Raw genomic sequence first — 17,670 nt, 5'->3', positions numbered from 1 at the left:
GTATCATGTACTATATAAATACATGGTTTCCAAAGTTTTCAAGGTGCGACCCCCGAAATAACGTGTCAGAGAGGCTTGGAGGCTATACAGTTTCACTATCAATCAGGTTTTAATCTGTTTCGGACATCATCCATACATGCATTGAATTGATTAACTTTTGGTTTATACCAGTGACACCAGTCATGTTAATCACTTTCTTGTAACGTGCGAGTGACACAATTCAATAATCCACATATTCAGATTTGTCGTAATTCATATCCACAATCCACGCATGAAGACTGAAGATGTGTTCTGAGCTGTGTTCCGAGGTGTGTTCTGTGTTCTGAGCCGTGTTCTGAGCTTATATAGTGCTTTTACTAACTATATTATATTTCTCTCTCCTCTGGTCAGGGGCATTGCCGGGTCTGTGCAGCGATAACACTGTATATTGACTGTAGAACGGGAGCTCTCTCTCGCTCTCTTGCTATATGTTGACTGTATCAGTCAACATCTCGCACAGGGCCTCGCATTTCTCCCAGGCGGCCCTGCATAAATGCATATATAGATTATCAAATGCCATTTGTTGCCGATCCACGCTATATTAAAAATTTCAACTGTACATGGTCCTAAACGTTATGACTGATCATGCACGGGTGAACGGAGGGGGGGGGGGGGGGGGGGGGTGGGGGGGCGTTTATAATTCCGTGATCGTCGTTAAATGCTTTAAGTCAAGTCAAGTCAAGTCAAGTCAAGAGTTAATTGTCACGGCATACAGGTATACAATGAAATGCGGGTGGTCTTGCCCGCGACGATGTGCAATACAGTGGTACATATAATAGAATCCAATAAAAATACAGTGGTACAACATATAATAGAATCCAATAAAAACAACAGTGCAATAAACAGGTAACATGGTGTGACATCTCGGTATCTGTACATAGTATTTACAGAGCATATAGGACATGCTAGGTAGCTTTAGTAGTGCAATACACTGTTCCTGTTGTTATACTAATTTAAAGTGGCCTTTCCTCTTGGCCATAAGTGTGCGTGTGTGCGGCATGAGTGTTAAAGTGGCTGCTAGTGTGTGAGCGTGATCAGCGTGCGTGTCGTGTGTGTGCTTGTGTGTGGATAGTTCAGTTTCTGTGGCTCTCAATGTTCATTGTTCAAGGCTCTGATGGCCTGGGGGAAGAAGCTGAGCCGAAGCCTCTCTGTCCTAGTAGCTGGTGTTCGCAGGCGTCTGCCTGACCTCAGCAGCTGGAACAGGCTGTTATTGGGGTGGTGGGGGTCTTTCATTATTCTGCAGGCTCTGGATTTGCACCTCTTGTTGTATAGAACCTGCAGGGTAGGTAGCGCAATACCCGTGGTCCGCTCGGCTGAGCGCACCACTCTCTGTAGGGCCTTCTTGTCCTGTGCCGTGCCGATTCCATACCAGGCAGTGATGTTTCCGGTCAGGATGCTCTCTACAGCTCCTGAGTAGAAGGACTGGAGTATCTTCCCCGATACTCTGAACTTCCTTAACTGTCTCAGGTGGTAGAGGCGCTGTTTCGCCTTCTTTACTACTGTGTCTATGTGTGTTGACCATGTCAGATCCTCTGAGATCCTCTTTATGTAGTATGGGTGATATATAGATCAGAGCAGTTTGTATGGATAATAATAAACAAACAGGCTGAAAGTAACGTCAGCCTCCTCTTACCGTTGGGCGATGAGACTGGAGCAAAAAGATCCCAGTTATTTGATGGGGATCGAGTCGATCCATTTCCGGTTTGTATAATACTAATACACGCCCAAATCATGTCGATTATTGAGTTATGGCAGCGATCCATATCCACGGTGTGTGGCTAGAGTCCCGCGACGATATGCGAGTGGCCGGACGCATTTAGGAGACGCACCGATATCCAACCGGCCATTTTCGGTTTGGCAACTCGCCGATCATCCACCAGGGGGCAGTATTGAAGCGTTGCAGAGTTGTGCCGGCTCACACAGCATCAGACCAGGCTCCGTGAGGGAAATATGAATACCATGGCGAAAATATGAAATATGATCTCAATAACGTCGTACGCCGTGGATTGGCAGAATTCGCATGAACTTGAAACACGTCGTACAACGTGATTGGCGGGGAAAGTGTTAATGACGTCAGATACGGTGCCCGCCAGTTGGATGTATGCAACTCAAAGTGTGGAAGTAAAGAACCTTCATCTATATTGTCATCGTGTGGACATTCAATTCTTTCTGCTAGACACTAAAGGCCTCTACATGATACAGCAACTGCAACACAACATCAGCACGACTTCAACGCAACATGTTGCAGAGGGTGTTGTAGAGTGTGTTGTGAGGATGTTGCGTACCTCTCCCCAAAATCTAATCTGAACAACCTTGCGTTGATGTTGCGTAGCAGTGATTGGTTGGTTAGCGAATGGGGGACGGGGCTGTCATAGAATAATATTGGTCCCGCAGGGAGGAATACCATCCTCGAGTTAATGTAATTTATACAAATGGAAGTATTGATTTCGCCGTAACGAATCATTAAAAAAATATACCGTTAACTGGAATATGTTGTTTCTTTACACATATGTTGGATTATGTAATTGGTTTGTCATGACGAATTAGCAATATTTCATGATTTCCGCGGATCGCTTTCTATATTCTATAGTTTAGCTATGTGGAAATGGTTGGGCTCATTTGACAAAAGACGAGTCCAAATGGAAATGGTTGGGCTCAAAATGCCAAAAGCCGTTTGTTTATACATGCCGTCGTTCGTTCACAATTCCACGCTAAAAAAGGTAAACACAAGCCGAAATCGAAGCTGATTCCTGGAAGCGGAGTTATGAAGGGTTTTCTGCGGGGAGCGCAAATCATATTTTCTCGTCCGAGACACACTATTCCAAGTGCATAATTTCACACACTGTACACACACCACATATTGTTGTTTATCATTCATGAAATGCAACAGATATTATATAGGGATATTGTTTTTTTTTTGATCCACTTTTTCTCCCATTTTTTCTATATTTTCTCCCATCCCAATTTCGTATCATCCAATTCAACCCTCCCCTGTCACGAACGCTGTTTCTTGCCTCCCACAAGCCGGCTGCAATGTGGACTAAGTCATACATAGCACAAGTCCCCTCCGGTACTTGAGGTAACAGCAGTCGCATCTTTTCACCTGCGCAGCTCGATCTCTCAGTGTCGAGGAGTAACGCGTGGGAGGCTCACGCTGCCCCCGACACTTCCTGATTCTACTGCGCAGGCGCACCAACCGACTTGTAGGAGTCGCTTGTTCACAACGTTCGATCCCCACCCTTCAGTTTTCCCTCCCCGTAATACGGCCAATGTGTATTACTGCGGACGACCAGCTAAACTGAAAACAATGTGGAGAGCTGGATTCGAACACGCAAATCCTAGCGTCTCCACACTGGTGGCGAGTGCCTTGCCCACTACACCACCTAGCCGCCCTTATATAGGGATATTGTTATCGATTACGTTGTATGCATATATTTATTTTTACAATTACTGTATATATATCGCCTCAATGTCACAACTTACTGCATACATATCTCATCATAGCGATACTATATATAGGCATATTCAACGTAAATCAAAATATCTATATAAAAAGAAGCCATTTACCAAAATGTCCATATAACTTAAGCTTTACTGCATTTCATCTAATTTAAGCTAATCCTGATCAGAGGCAGAGCCAGAGAACAGCAGACAGTGTGGACTGGGGAAAGGGAAATGGGGGGAGCGGGGCACTCTCCCTTTCTCTGTGTGTGCGCATTTGGAAAGACGAAGTCAGGAGTATATTATAGTAAATTGAGGATTACTGAGGATGGACAGATAATGTTGATATTCAAATATAAAAAAAATAATAATAAATGAATTCATGATCATCATCATGCAACATAAAACAATTGTAGAAACGGTTTGGGAGAGGAAGGGGTTTATACATGCCCTGATGCCTCAGTGTATGGCAGTGTAAAAAGGTTGGTTGCCCTATAAATATATATATATATATGCAGTAATTAAAAAAAACATCCCTGAACCCTACCGTCATAGGCAACTACCGTCCTGTCTCTCTTCTCTCCTTCCTTTCTAAAACACTTGAACGTGCTGTATCCAACCAACTTACTGCTTATCTCTTACAGAATGACCTCCTAGACCCTAATCAGTCAGGCTTCAGGACTGGTCACTCCACAGAGACAGCCCTCATTGCGGTCACAGAGGCACTTCACTTAGCAAAAGCGAAAGGCCTCTCCTCTGTCCTGATTCTCCTAGATCTATCTGCAGCCTTCGACACAGTCAACCACCAGATCCTCCTTGCGGCCCTCGCAGGAATGGGAGTGGCTGGCTCTGCGCTGACATGGCTGTCATCATACCTCAATGACCGCTCCTACCAAGTGTCATGGAGAGGGACCCTGTCGGCCACCCGCCCCCTGCGGACGGGTGTCCCCCAGGGCTCGGTTTTAGGACCCCATCTCTTCTCCCTCTACACTAAATCACTGGGTAACATTATCACGTCTCATGGCTTCTCCTACCATTGTTATGCCGATGATACTCAACTCTTCCTCTCCTTCCCTCCCTCAGATATCCACGTCTCTGAGCGGATCTCCGCCTGGATGACGACCAACCACCTCAAACTGAACCTAAGCTAAACAGAATTGATCCACCTGCCGGTAGGGATGGGAATTGATAGGATTTTATCGATACGATTCCATTATCGATTCTGCTTATCGATTCAATTCTTTATCGATTCTCTTATCGATACCTGATCAATTTATAATTTAAATAAATAAATTGGAAATGCAACAGAACTAAGCTGGTTAGAATAACAACATGCAACTTGACATTTCTGATTGTCATTTATTGTTGAGCCCCCATGTCAGGGGCGACAGTGGCTCGGGAGGTAGAGCAGTCGTCTGGCAATCCGGAGGTTCCCGGTTCGATTCCCGCTCCTCCCGGGCAGCGTGTCGATGTGTCCTTGAGCAAGACACTTAACCCCTAACTGCTCCCGATGAGCAGGTTGGCACCTTGCATGGTTGCCTGCGCCGTCGTTGTGTGAATGTGTGAGTGATTGGGTAAAATGTAAGGAACAAATTGTAAAGCGCTTTGGATAAAAGCGCTATATAAAAAAGCAGCCATTTACCATGTCAGAAAAATACAAAAACTGTAAAAAATAAAACATTAACTATAGCCTACACTTAAATAAAATAATGTATTTGAGATTCTCTTAAAATGTATTTATTTTTTTATTCTTAAACTAATTTAATCTATTGAATAACAGTCGTTATTCCTCTGACTTCTGTCTCACACACACACACACACACACACACACACAGACACACAGAGCTCCCTCCCCGGGCCCCTGTCCTGTAGGTATTGGCTTGTGTTGCTACACGGACACATTTGTATGTTGCACCATGGTACTTCCTGTCTGACGGACTTAGTAAATAAACAATCCGGCTCTTATTATATGTGAACTAAAGAGTACAATGTTTACAGAACAGTCCCCACCCGCTGTTTTATTGTATTTGTACCTGTACTATCCGCTGTCAGCTGTTTATCTCTCTTCGTGAGCTTGATTAAATAGCGTTAGCTCACGTTAGCTAGCGATAGCTCCGCGGCTAATTTTAGCTCACCCTAAACTAAATCAATGAAAGCATTCAAGTAGTTTTCACTGCACATAGAAGTAGCCAAACAGCGGGAGCATTTCGGGAGCATATGACCAAAAGCCAGGCAATTTCGAGCCCTTAAGGAATCAAATAGAGTCTGCCATGGCTACATGCTAACGCGCGCAACTGTAGGAAAAACCTGGCAGCGTTAAGGGAATCGAAAGTCACAGGAGCCACACGGTTCCAGGCATCGGCCAATTAGGAACCGGTTCCCAACGGGAACCGGTTTTCGATTCCCATCCCTACCTGCCGGCCAAATCCTCCCCCCTGACCGACCTTTCCATCACAGTCGAGAATGCAGCTGTGACCGCGTCCCCGACTGCCAAGAACCTTGGTGTTGTCCTCGACGACCAGTTGAACTTCTCTGCTCACATCGCACCTGCCGATTCCTCCTGAGCAACGTCAGAAGGATCCGCCCCTTCCTGACCACCCAAAGAAGCCACCCAACTCCTCGTCCAATCAACAGTCATCTCCCGCCTCGACTACTGCAACGCACTGCTCGCTGGCCTCCCGGCCACTGCCACTAAGCCTCTTCAACTCATTCAGAACGCAGCGGCCCGCCTGATCTCAAACCTACCGAAGTCGGCCCATGTCACCCCACTTCTTAGGGACCTGCACTGGCTCCCCATTGCTGCACGTATCCGCTTCAAGACCCTCGACCTAGCATACCGTGTGGCAAAGGGAACCGCTCCCGCCTACCTCCGGTCAATGGTCTCTAACTACACACCCTCAAGACCCCTACGCTCTGCATCTTCTGGCCACCTCAGACCTACTCCTATCCAAGCTCCGGGAGGGTCATCAAAGAGAAGTCGCCTATTCTCAGTCCTTGCCCCACAATGGTGGAATGAACTACCCACCCCAGTTAGGACAGCCGAAACACGTCCAATATTTCGCCGTCGACTAAAGACGCACTTCTTCAACCATTATCTGAATTTATATAAAAAAAAAATAAAAAAAAATCTAACCCTAACTAACCGTACTGTCATGCACTTGTCCTAATAAACTAACCTACACTGTAGCACTCAACACTTTGATGAACATTGTTGCTCAGCTGATAGAGTTGTGCCCTTCCTGCTGGCTTGTTGTACAGAACATGTAAGTCGCTTTGGATAAAAGCGTCAGCTAAATGACTAAATGTAAATGTAATTAAATATATAAATGTAAATATTATTATTATTAAATGGGTTACAATTACAAATATGTGGAAGTGGAACCATATGGAAGGAGTAAGCCTGCCGCTAAAAAGAAAACCCACCGCGCCTTTCTCAGACGAAAAAGAAAGTTTCGAGAGGAGTGGAAGTTTGAAGACAGACTAGACTACAATATGATGCGGGGGTGGTGAGTTGAAACAGTGTGTGTGTGTGTGTGTGTCCCGACCCCACTTCTATGTTTCAATAAATTATTTGCATTTAAAACTATTAACGCTGACTCATTCCTTCAGTCCACTCATAATTATGCTAATATTCCTTATGTTGTTTATGATATTAACACTTTGATCGCCATGGTTAAATTCATAATTTACCATCCCTCACCATCTCTATTTGTCTATGGAGAAGTTCCCCTTCTTTGCAGGGCTATAACTTTTTAAATTGTATTGCTAAATTGACATTATCATGGCCCATTCAAGGTCCTATATATATTGTTCAGTGTGTAGCAACGTTATACTTTTTCATATATTCATACTAAAATACGGTCTACAGTACAAGTATGTTTTTATCGTTTTCTGCAGCTTTCTTCAGAACGTGATTTATAGCCCCAAATGCATTATATGCATGATGAAATACAGTTTGATAGCGATCTGTGCCAGATAAAAAATTTCAACTGGAGGTACTTCTAGAAGTTACTACGTATCATCTGATGATGACCGGATGGGCGGGGGGTCGTTTATAATTCCGTGGGCAGCGTTAGATGATTCATCCAGTGTGGGTGATATGATCATCATAGCAGTTTATATGGAACACGTTAGAATATAACGCTGCAACTCACCATGGCTTCGTCGCGCCGCTGGCAGATGAGCGTGGAACAGAATTTTTTCTATTATGGGATGGAGAAATGCCCGATCCATTTCCAGGTTGTATAATAGTATATACGTCCAAATCATGTTGTTTTTTTGAGTTATTTGCACCGATCGATGTTCACTGTGTCAAGACGGAGTCTCTCTAACGATAGCGAGTGCCCGGACGACATATGGATGAGCATTTCCGGTCTGACGAGTCGCTTCCTGTTGGCGATCTGCCGATCGGCCACCAGATGGCGCTCTTGAACCGCTAGAGAGTTGAGCTTTGCAGTACATCTCAGGTCCCCGGAGGAGAAATATTTTTGAAATATTGATATCAAAGACGAGTTACGGCGTCTTCGGCAGAATGAGCATGGCTAGGAATGACGTCTAAACACGTCATCGGCGATTAAAGTGTTAATTGAAAATAGCATATGAGTGTATTATATAGTAATAATAACACATGGCGATATACTAAAAAGCTACTTATAATTTTTGGCTGGTAAAAAATCTGCCTGGCTGGTAGTTTTTCAAATTTACCAGCCAAATGGCTGGTAAGTCAAAAAGTAAATTTTGTTCCCTGGTTAGGGGGAGGGCAAGTCGAGGGTGGTAATCTGGCGTTGTGGACAGCGACGCCTACAGGTCAGGTCTGGGCGCCTGCTCAGCGAAAGGCAGGAATTGGTGGGGGCAGCGTGACCTCCCACGCGTTACACTTCACCAATGAGAGCCCTCGCTGCCAGGTGAGAAGAGAGCCACTGGCTGTCTCCACATGTGTCGGAGGAAGCATGTGGTGGACTTCAGGGTTCCCTTGTACCGACCAGTAGGAGGAACATGCTCACAACAACCAGGTAGGAGAGGGGGGGAAATTGGCACAATGAATAAATTGGGACAGGGAGAAAAAAAACAGAGAAAAATCGGAGAAAGATAGGATTAAAAACAAAAGTTTAAAGAAGTGGGATCAGAATTTTAAGCTTATTTTGGAATGTTTGGAATGGACAGTTCGGGCGTTCCAATGCCGAGAATGGACTGGGACTCCTCCAACCTACCCGATGCATGGAGAAAGTTTCGCCGTGGAGTTAATGTTTTCTGAACCTTTGTCTGCAAAAACAGAGGAGGCGAAATGCAGCTACCTACTCCTGTGGATCGGAGAGAAGGGCAGAGAGAGACGTCTACAATACGTGGACTCTGTCGGTAGACGAAAGGAAGGTACTGAAGACGTACTATGAAGGTTTTGAAGCCTATGTTATACCCAAAGCTAACCCCATTTTTGCACGTTATAAGTTCCACGAAAGGATGCAAGGCGACAGTGAGAACTTTGATCAGTTTGTAACTGAGCTTAAGCTGCTAGTGAAGGACTGTACTTACGACAAAAGTGACAAAATGGTCGTGTTTGCCACTAACTCAGCAAGAGTGAGGCAGAAGCTACTCTGCTACGGTCCAGACTTAACGCTGGAGAAGACGATTGACATCCAAGATCACATGACGTTTCTAAACTAAAAACAATGGAGTGTGCGACTGTGAGTGGAGCTAATCTCAGTCTGTCCACGCAGTTAGCAGCAGGAGACCATTCAAACTAGGGGTGGGACGATACATAGATCCAGATCGATATATCAATCGATTATCAATAATCAAATAGGATCGATGCAACGTAAAAAGATCGATTCATATTGCGATACTCTTATTTTGAAAATCCGGCGACGTCATATCCGCCCCGCGCCCAGTGTTGTGAAACTCTGTGTAGCTCTGTTCAGCAGAGCAGCGCTAGGGAGCCTCTATTTTGTGACCCGATATAAGTCTGTGCAGTTTTCCCCCCGTAACGGGTCAAATGTATCTAACATGCTTTGCATCGTCGCCATTCTTTTATGCCCACGTCGCGTGGCCAGTAGGGATGGGTACCGAATTCTGTACTTTTGAGGCACCGAACCGAAACACGTCGGTACTACCGAGTATCGAATCAAGTGAGAAACCGAAAAAAAATATATATATATATATATATATATTTTCTTTTTTTACCCTTTTTTTTTTTACCCTTTTTTTTCATGTCAACATTCACACGCACAATATATGGTTACCTAGGATTTGACTTGATTCAACAACAAAGCAGTCGGAGCAATGACAAGCCGAAAACTGTCGAAATTGTAGTTATTTGAAGTTTGGATATTTTTTTACGACAGAGGTAAATAAAATTTCTTGAGACTAAAGTACCGAAAAAAGGTACCGTTGGGTACCGGTATCGATTCACAGGTACCGGTACCGGTTCAAATGTGAAAGGTACCCATCCCTAGTGGCCAGACCTAAATTAACGTTACATTAGCTGCTTATGCTAACTAAGCTAAGAGAGAGAGAAACGGAGAGAGGAGAGGGGAAGGAGGAGGAGGGGCGGGGGCATTCTGTCTGTGTGTGTGTGGGGACTGGGGGAGGGGCATTCTGTGTGTGTGTGTGTGGGGACTGGGGGAGGGGCATTCTGTGTGTGTGTGTGCGCGCGCGTGTGCGTTTGAAAATACCAGATGAAGTCAGGAGTATTATTATATTGATATTATTTACTGAGGATGGACAGATAATGTTGATATGATCATCATGCAACATAAAACAATTGTAGGAACGGTTTGGGAGAGGAAGGGGTTTTAGCTTGCGTGTTGTGAGTTCCAAAACATTTTACTTAAAGCTCAATATATAAAAACGTGGCACTTTACAGTGAACAGGAGGTCTATTTGTATTAAAAACAATATTGTTTTTCATTTAAATGTCTGGAAGAGCTCAAAAATAAAAACGTCAATTGATATTTCCGTAGCCTTTTTTTTGTTGATCTAAATGTGACTGATTGTGTTAAATGGCCACATAATATCGTCTCATATCGATCGCAGGCACCTGAATCTAAGTATCGTGGCAGACTTTGTGATATCGGCAAATATTGTATCGTTGGCCAAAGAATCGATATCGTATCGTGATGAAACTGGTGATTCCCACCACTAATTCAAACCGAACCAAGCACGTTATGGTCGCAAAACAGTAAGCAAGGCTGACGTCATGCAGGAGGACTGTGGAGCATGCGGGAGAGAGCACAGCCGTGCTGAGGAATGTCCAGCTATGTGTATAAAGTGATGCCAGCCTCCTCAGTCTCTCTGATCATGTTAGTACAGTAACTAGGCTGCACTAGTCTCTCTGATCATGTTAGTACAGTAACTAGGCTGCACTAGTCTCTCTGATCATGTTAGTACAGTAACTAGGCTGCACTAGTCTCTCTGATCATGTTAGTACAGTAACTAGGCTGCACTAGTCTCTCTGATCATGTTAGTACAGTAACTAGGCTGCACTAGTCTCTCTGATCATGTTAGTACAGTAACTAGGCTGCACTAGTCTCTCTGATCATGTTAGTACAGTAACTAGGCTGCACAGCCGACAAACATAGTTGCTGCCTAAACAATATCCAGGTAAAATGGCGGACGGTTATCCCATGATTTATGGCGTAATGTCGCATCTAATGTTTTATATATGGCAGCACCGCTGGTCTAACTGTTGGGTACATTATTTAAGGTTAGGCAATTGTGAAATACCGTAATCACAAACGGGAACATATACCTATTGATCAAAGAATAATGTCCAAAGGACCTTCTGATTAAACAAACCTGCTTTGTGTTTCTTCATCTCACTTTCACAACACTCTGAAGTTTACGGCCAGTCTCGACTCCTCCTTAGTTCAAATCTGTCTCCAGCAGCTGCAGTTAGTCCGTTCTTTACACGATCACTGCATCTAGATCTGTTCAGAGAGTTAACGTTAGAGATTAGCAGCGTTAGCTCGTTATAGCAACAGACAACGAGGTGAAGCAATGGAGTGTGGTGCCCCTGGTGGCTAGGACGAGACATTGCATGGCATTTCCGTATTTTCTGGTGACGTCAAGGAGGGCTGGATCAATCAGCTACGTCCGCGTTACGCGCGCTGATTGGCGGAGAGGGGACGTCACTCCACATTGGGCCTAGCCCCTCCCCCCTGACCAGGCTCGGTTGAGACGTGCGGTTGGAGAGAGTGCGAGAGCGAGGGATGATGAATGAATGAATGAATGAATGAATGAATGAATGAATGAATGAATGAATGGGTACAAGCTCAATAATAAGGGGATGCAGACCAGAGAAAGACGTTTGTCTTGTTTACATCAGGGTCCCCCATTTTCAATTCATAGTGACATTTATGACATACACAACATACATGACATTTATGGCATAGGGACATACATGACATACAGGTATTTAGTACTGTTACATTTGTGACATACGATATGCAAATATACAGTACTGTTACGGTTACCCATAGATCCTGACAGAGTATACATATGATGGGGAGGGGACTGTACATTAGGAGGGGGTGGGTGGGTGGGAGAGAAATATACATACGGTGGGGAGAGAATATATACATACGGTGGGGAGGAGACTGTACATTAGGAGGGGGTGGGAGAGAAATATACATGCGGTGGGGAGGAGACTGTCTATTAGGAAGGGGTGGGGGGGTTTGGACATTTACGGTGGCCAGTTTCGAATTGCAGCCTCCCGTAGGTGCTCTTTAAGAGTGGTTTTGAATGTGGGTAGGGATTCACATTCCTTTACAGTTTTGGGTAGGGCGTTCCACATTGAGTTTCAAGTTTCTTTATTAGTTGACATGCAAAGATACAGAATACCTTCACATGGAATGCTTTTTTCTGTTATGCTCCTATGAGGATCATAGGACGCTTGGATCATACACATACAGCTCATTACAGTAATATTCCACAATTATTACATTTTAGATAGTAATAATGGTACAGAGCCTTGAGACAAACATATGCATATTCACCACCGCAAACAGACTGGCAGCCGTCATAGGCAGCGCCATTTACGGAAGGAGGGGGGAGTGGGTTGGGGTTGTTACAGGGCAGTAGGGGGGGGGGGGGGGGAGTGGGAGGGGGGGGAAGGTGGGGGGGAGTGCACAAGCCAAGTCCTGGGTGGGGGAGGTCTCCCTCACACGAGGCAGCCAACAGTGCAGCGCCAATGCAGAGGAAGGGGGGGGGGGGGGGGGGGGGGTGGGACTAGGGATTGGGGGTGTGGGACGCCGCTCGCCACTCTTATCTCCCAGAGGACCTTCGACTCCAGAGCTCTCGGTTCGACCTTGGTCCAAGAATTTGTTTTGGCTGACTTAAATTTGATTTGAATAGAGTGGAATATAACTCTATTGATTTGAGTGGAGTGAGTTTTAACAACTCCGTCCAAATGACTGAATGCATTATTAGTCCAAGTGTCCAAGTGTCTTATCAGTTCATTTTGGTAGATCCTGTGCGCGGTAAACAGATCCAAAATCTTCTTATTGCAGTCCAAAAGCTTCGATAATCCAAAAATGACCACGTCTTCAAGTTGGTAATCCGATTATGATGTCCCAATAGGCAGAGAGGGTTAGCCTTATTCTGCTTCTTGAAGAAAATATGCAATCCACTGATTAGATCCATTTAGAGTTGATTTGAGTATAGTCCGGCCACCGGCACGAAGCACAGAGCATAGCAGCGTCGGGCTCCATGGAGTAGTAGAGGCGGCGGTAGGAACGGCCTTGAAGGCCTAGGGAGAGAGGAAAGAAATGCGACTTGTCTCTGCAAGAGGTGGGATGTGGCATAATTGCTAAACGTGTTTAGTACCTTGTTTGAGCCGAATCTGGGTTTAACATGATTTGTTGAGCTTCCTCTGGTGTTGTGGTCGTGGTATTCACTGACCTTGATTTGATTGATTGTATGTCATAAATGTCCTGATGAATTGAAAATGGGGGACCCCGATGTAAACAAAACAAAAGTATTTTTCTGGTCTGCATCCTCTTAGCATTGTACCCATTCTGCAATCTGTTAATACGTTTTCAATCAATCAATCAATAAGAAGGACAACCATAAGCATCCTTCCTCCAGAAATCAACCAATCCTGGGCACTCCCATACCATATGGAAAAAGGTACACAAGGCGTTTTTGTGTGCACAAAGCGCTTTTAGGTGATGGTATGTGTTCTGAAGGATCAGATTAAACCGAATATATATATTTATTTATATATATATATTTAATTGTATTTGTATATCCCCTGATATCCCTTGTATATTCCTTGTACAATATGCATTGAATATCCCTTCTAGTCTACTGAACATCCCATAATAGTCTCCATTCTACCATTGGACGAGACCTTGGTGCCAGGTCGCCATACCCCTCAGACCAGGTTCAATCGTACCGCTCAACATGTATGGACAAGTCCTAGTTCCGCGTAGGAATATGTCTACCGCACCACTAATGGTACTATTTGTTCATAGTGCGTATATATACTGCGCTATTAAAGTAGAGCGTTCCTTTAGTCCAGTTCCTTACCCTCCAACAGAGTGACAGACGCAAAAGCCTCCCCGCGAACCACGTGTGGGCAGTAAGGCCAATTCGGCCCAGTATCGGCATTGAGACATCGTGTATATTAATATTTGAATAGTCATATTTGGCACTATATCGTCGAGTTGGACGTATTCTATTAAGCTAATAATAGAATAATAATAATAAATAAATAATAATAAATCAGCACCCCCATCGTTTCGGGCATCAGCTGGACGCTTATCCAGGGTGGTTGACCCCACGTGAAGCTGCACCCGAGGAGCTCCAGGCCAAAGAGCGAGTGGACCTGTATATTGGATTATTCTACCGACGACGGCTAGCCTTCCCCGGCTTGGATTATGCTTTGAGTACTTTGATTATTCTATGGATAAAGGCCAACACTGCGGTGTGTTGGAAATACCCCCCCCGGAGAGGACGACAGGTGAGAAGACGCTCTACACGACGAGGTCGCCTCACGTCTCTCCATCGTGGACCGGAGGACGCCGGCCACAGAGAGTCCAACTGCTTTCATCTGTGGATCGAGGATCGCTGGGCACCGGGTCGCACGACTGTGGGCTCTCCCAGGATACCCTCGGCCAGACGGGATACAGCCAGACTCTACCCCCCCCCTCCAGCTGTCCTACAAGCAGTCGGAACCTCCCCCTAGTGTATCCAGCTATATAATCATTCAAGTATCATTGCTATTGTTCCCTAAATATTCCAGGTTGTATATTTGCTTCCTGCGCAATCAGAGATTGGACATTCGATATTGATCTACCTACGAATACTCATTTGCCATAAAAGTGCATACTATTTCAAATCATAAATGTAATTAAGTGATCGTTGTACATACCCTTTGCTATGTATTATTATTAAACGCAGACTTTCGACTTGGTACATTTGTGTTGGATCCGTTTCATCAGGTGGGAGTGTTTATCATAATTATTTATACCTAGTACTGGGTGGCCAGAGTCTAAAGTACAAGAGGTAGTGGTAGTAAGTATCATATCTAACAATACAGTCAGGGAATTGTACCCCTCAGTTACAATTGGTCCTTCGAGCCGGAGGGTAATCAGTGTAATATTAATATAGTGTTATTAATATTAAAATGGCCTATGATGAACACTCCACGAAACGATCCTCCTAACCAACAACGCCCGCGGCGCAAACGACAGCTCCCTCAGTACCTAGAGGCTTACGCTGTCAGTCAACAACCTAGTCTTCTACCAACAGTAAACGCGGTAAAACTAGAAAGTAAAATTATGTCTAACCCTAACGACCAGGCTACCCCGACCATAGAGGCCCCTATGGGTTCTAACGTAACTGACCCAGCTCACGGTGGGGACCAGGGGGAACCAGACATGACTTTACACCCCGCCAATACCGAAGAAGTAGTCCCCGACGAGTCCCGGGAGGAAGACAACACTACCGAGAGAGAACTCGGCACGGAAGAAGATGAGGAGAGCACCGTGGAGATAGAGCTCCAAGACTCCGCACGGCGTACCCCAAGGGACGGCTCCCCTATACAACCGTCTTCTCCCAGCGAGGCAGAAAGGACACTACAGCAGGCATTCCTCGTCAGCCTGAAAGCCTCTACTGAACGCGATAGACTCCAGGGTGAACGCGATCGATTGCAGATACAGCAACGGAGCGAAGAAGAGCACATACGCCTGGAAATGAGACGCATTCAGATGGAAGAGAATATGGCAAGAGACCGGGCCGACGCCCAGCGCGCCGCCACCGGTGCCCAGAGAGAATCGGATCTCACCAAGCGCAAAGCCGAGCGCGACAGAGCACAAGCGCAACTAATAGAACAGCTGATCAGAAGGACAACACCCCCTCCCTCCACCAGAGGCTCCAGGAACTCGTCTAGACATCACTCCAGGGCGGCATCCCCTAGCCGAGTAAGCGACCCTGAACTTGACCAACAGACGAGGTTTATACCCCCCGCAGACCCCCTTCCCCAACCGGTCCAAGCGAGACCCAGCCACCGGGAAGGAGCAGCATACACTGCGGAGAGGCTAAATCAGAGACTACAAGCCCTGGATGACCTAACGGAAGACGAAGAGGAAGAGGAGGAGAACCACGCCCGACGACAGCACAGTACTCTACCGGACCAGGAGGTCCAGTACAGCCCAGGCTATACCCCCGCGGAGCTGCGCTACAGACCCCCGACGCTATTCACGGGTGAGCACGACGCACGACCCGCACTGAGGAACAGCACCTGGACCAGCGGGCCATGGTACACAGCCGGTACCAGCCCACGCCAAGGAGCGGGAGGAGACTCGCCTAGGAGGCCTCTCCCCCAACGCTCGCCGATGTATCAACAATCCGCGTCATACATTGGCACACCTATGGTACCAGACTTCACCCAGGAGAACCGGGCCCAGTATACGGAGCTCCGCATGTGTCTGGAGACAATGTTGGTGGATGTCATTGATGAACGCCATAAATACGCGATACTACTGAAGCATTTAAAGGTACCCCGCGCGCACAACATAGCGCTCGCCTACGCCACTTCCACGACCCCATACACCGCAGCGCTGGTAGCGTTGGACCAGAGATATGGACGTATATGGGATTACGTGATCCAGGAGATCAGGCACATCGACCGCCTACCCCCAGCAACAGACAATCGAGCACTGGACGACCTGTCCATCAGAGTGCAGTCCCTAGTAGGGATGCTGGGAGCGCAGAGAGAAAAGGGTAGGCATGAACTATACGCCAACTCAAATGTAGAGAGGATCTTGGAGAAGCTACCGCCCGCCCGACAGGAGCGCTTTAGGCGGCAGAGAGACCACCGAGACCCTAATGGCCCCGAACCGAACCTCCTCGATCTAGCCGACTTCCTGGCGAGAGAAGTCAGCAGCTTACGGCTAGATACATTCGGACGGAGCACCCCTGGCTCCAGAGAAGGAACCAGGAGACTAAATGATGGAAGAAGATCGGTGACTGTCATGCACCAATCGGAGTCAGTGCCAAGCAGTAGGAGCCACAGTACCCCCTCAAGAAAGGAGAAGTGGAAGATAGTGTGCCCCTACTGTGAGAAAGAACACTGGCTGTCACAATGTGACTCATTCCCCAAGATGAATGCGGAGGAAGCGAGTCAATGGATAAAGTCCAACAGACGCTGTTTTCGCTGTGCGCGATCACACATGGCAGCCGAATGCCGCTTAAAGAAAAAGTGCAGTCGGTGCGATGGAGCCCATCTGGACATACTCCACGACAGTAACAGACGGCGGCCTCCACCCGCACCATCAAGCAGCAAAGCAAGCGTCATGTACATCGACCCCGCCAGCAGCAGCGGAGCCAGAGTGCTCTTAAAGGTAGTCCGTGTGACATTGAGCTACCAGAATAAAGTCATGGACACTTACACCGTCCTTGATGACGGGTCAGAGAAGACCCTTCTGCTCGCGTCCGCTGCGGCCCAGCTAGGGCTGCGGGGGAGCGAAAACCAAATGACAATTCGGACAATAAGAAGAGATTTGAAAACGATAAAGGGCGAGAATGTCTCATTCTCTATCGCAGCAAGCGGCCAGCCCGAGCGACGGTACAGGATTACAGACGCTTTCACCAGCCAAGAAATAGGACTCTCGCGGTACACATACCCCGTAGCCAAGCTGATGGAGAAATATGTACATCTACGCAAGCTACCGATCCCACTCATAGACGGTGC

This window comes from Notolepis coatsorum (genome assembly GCF_963971535.1).
Source record: "Notolepis coatsorum genome assembly, chromosome: 12".
Classification (NCBI taxonomy): domain Eukaryota; kingdom Metazoa; phylum Chordata; class Actinopteri; order Aulopiformes; family Paralepididae; genus Notolepis; species Notolepis coatsorum.
The sequence above is the reverse complement of the archived record's forward strand: the minus strand, read 5'-3'. Positions refer to the sequence as shown.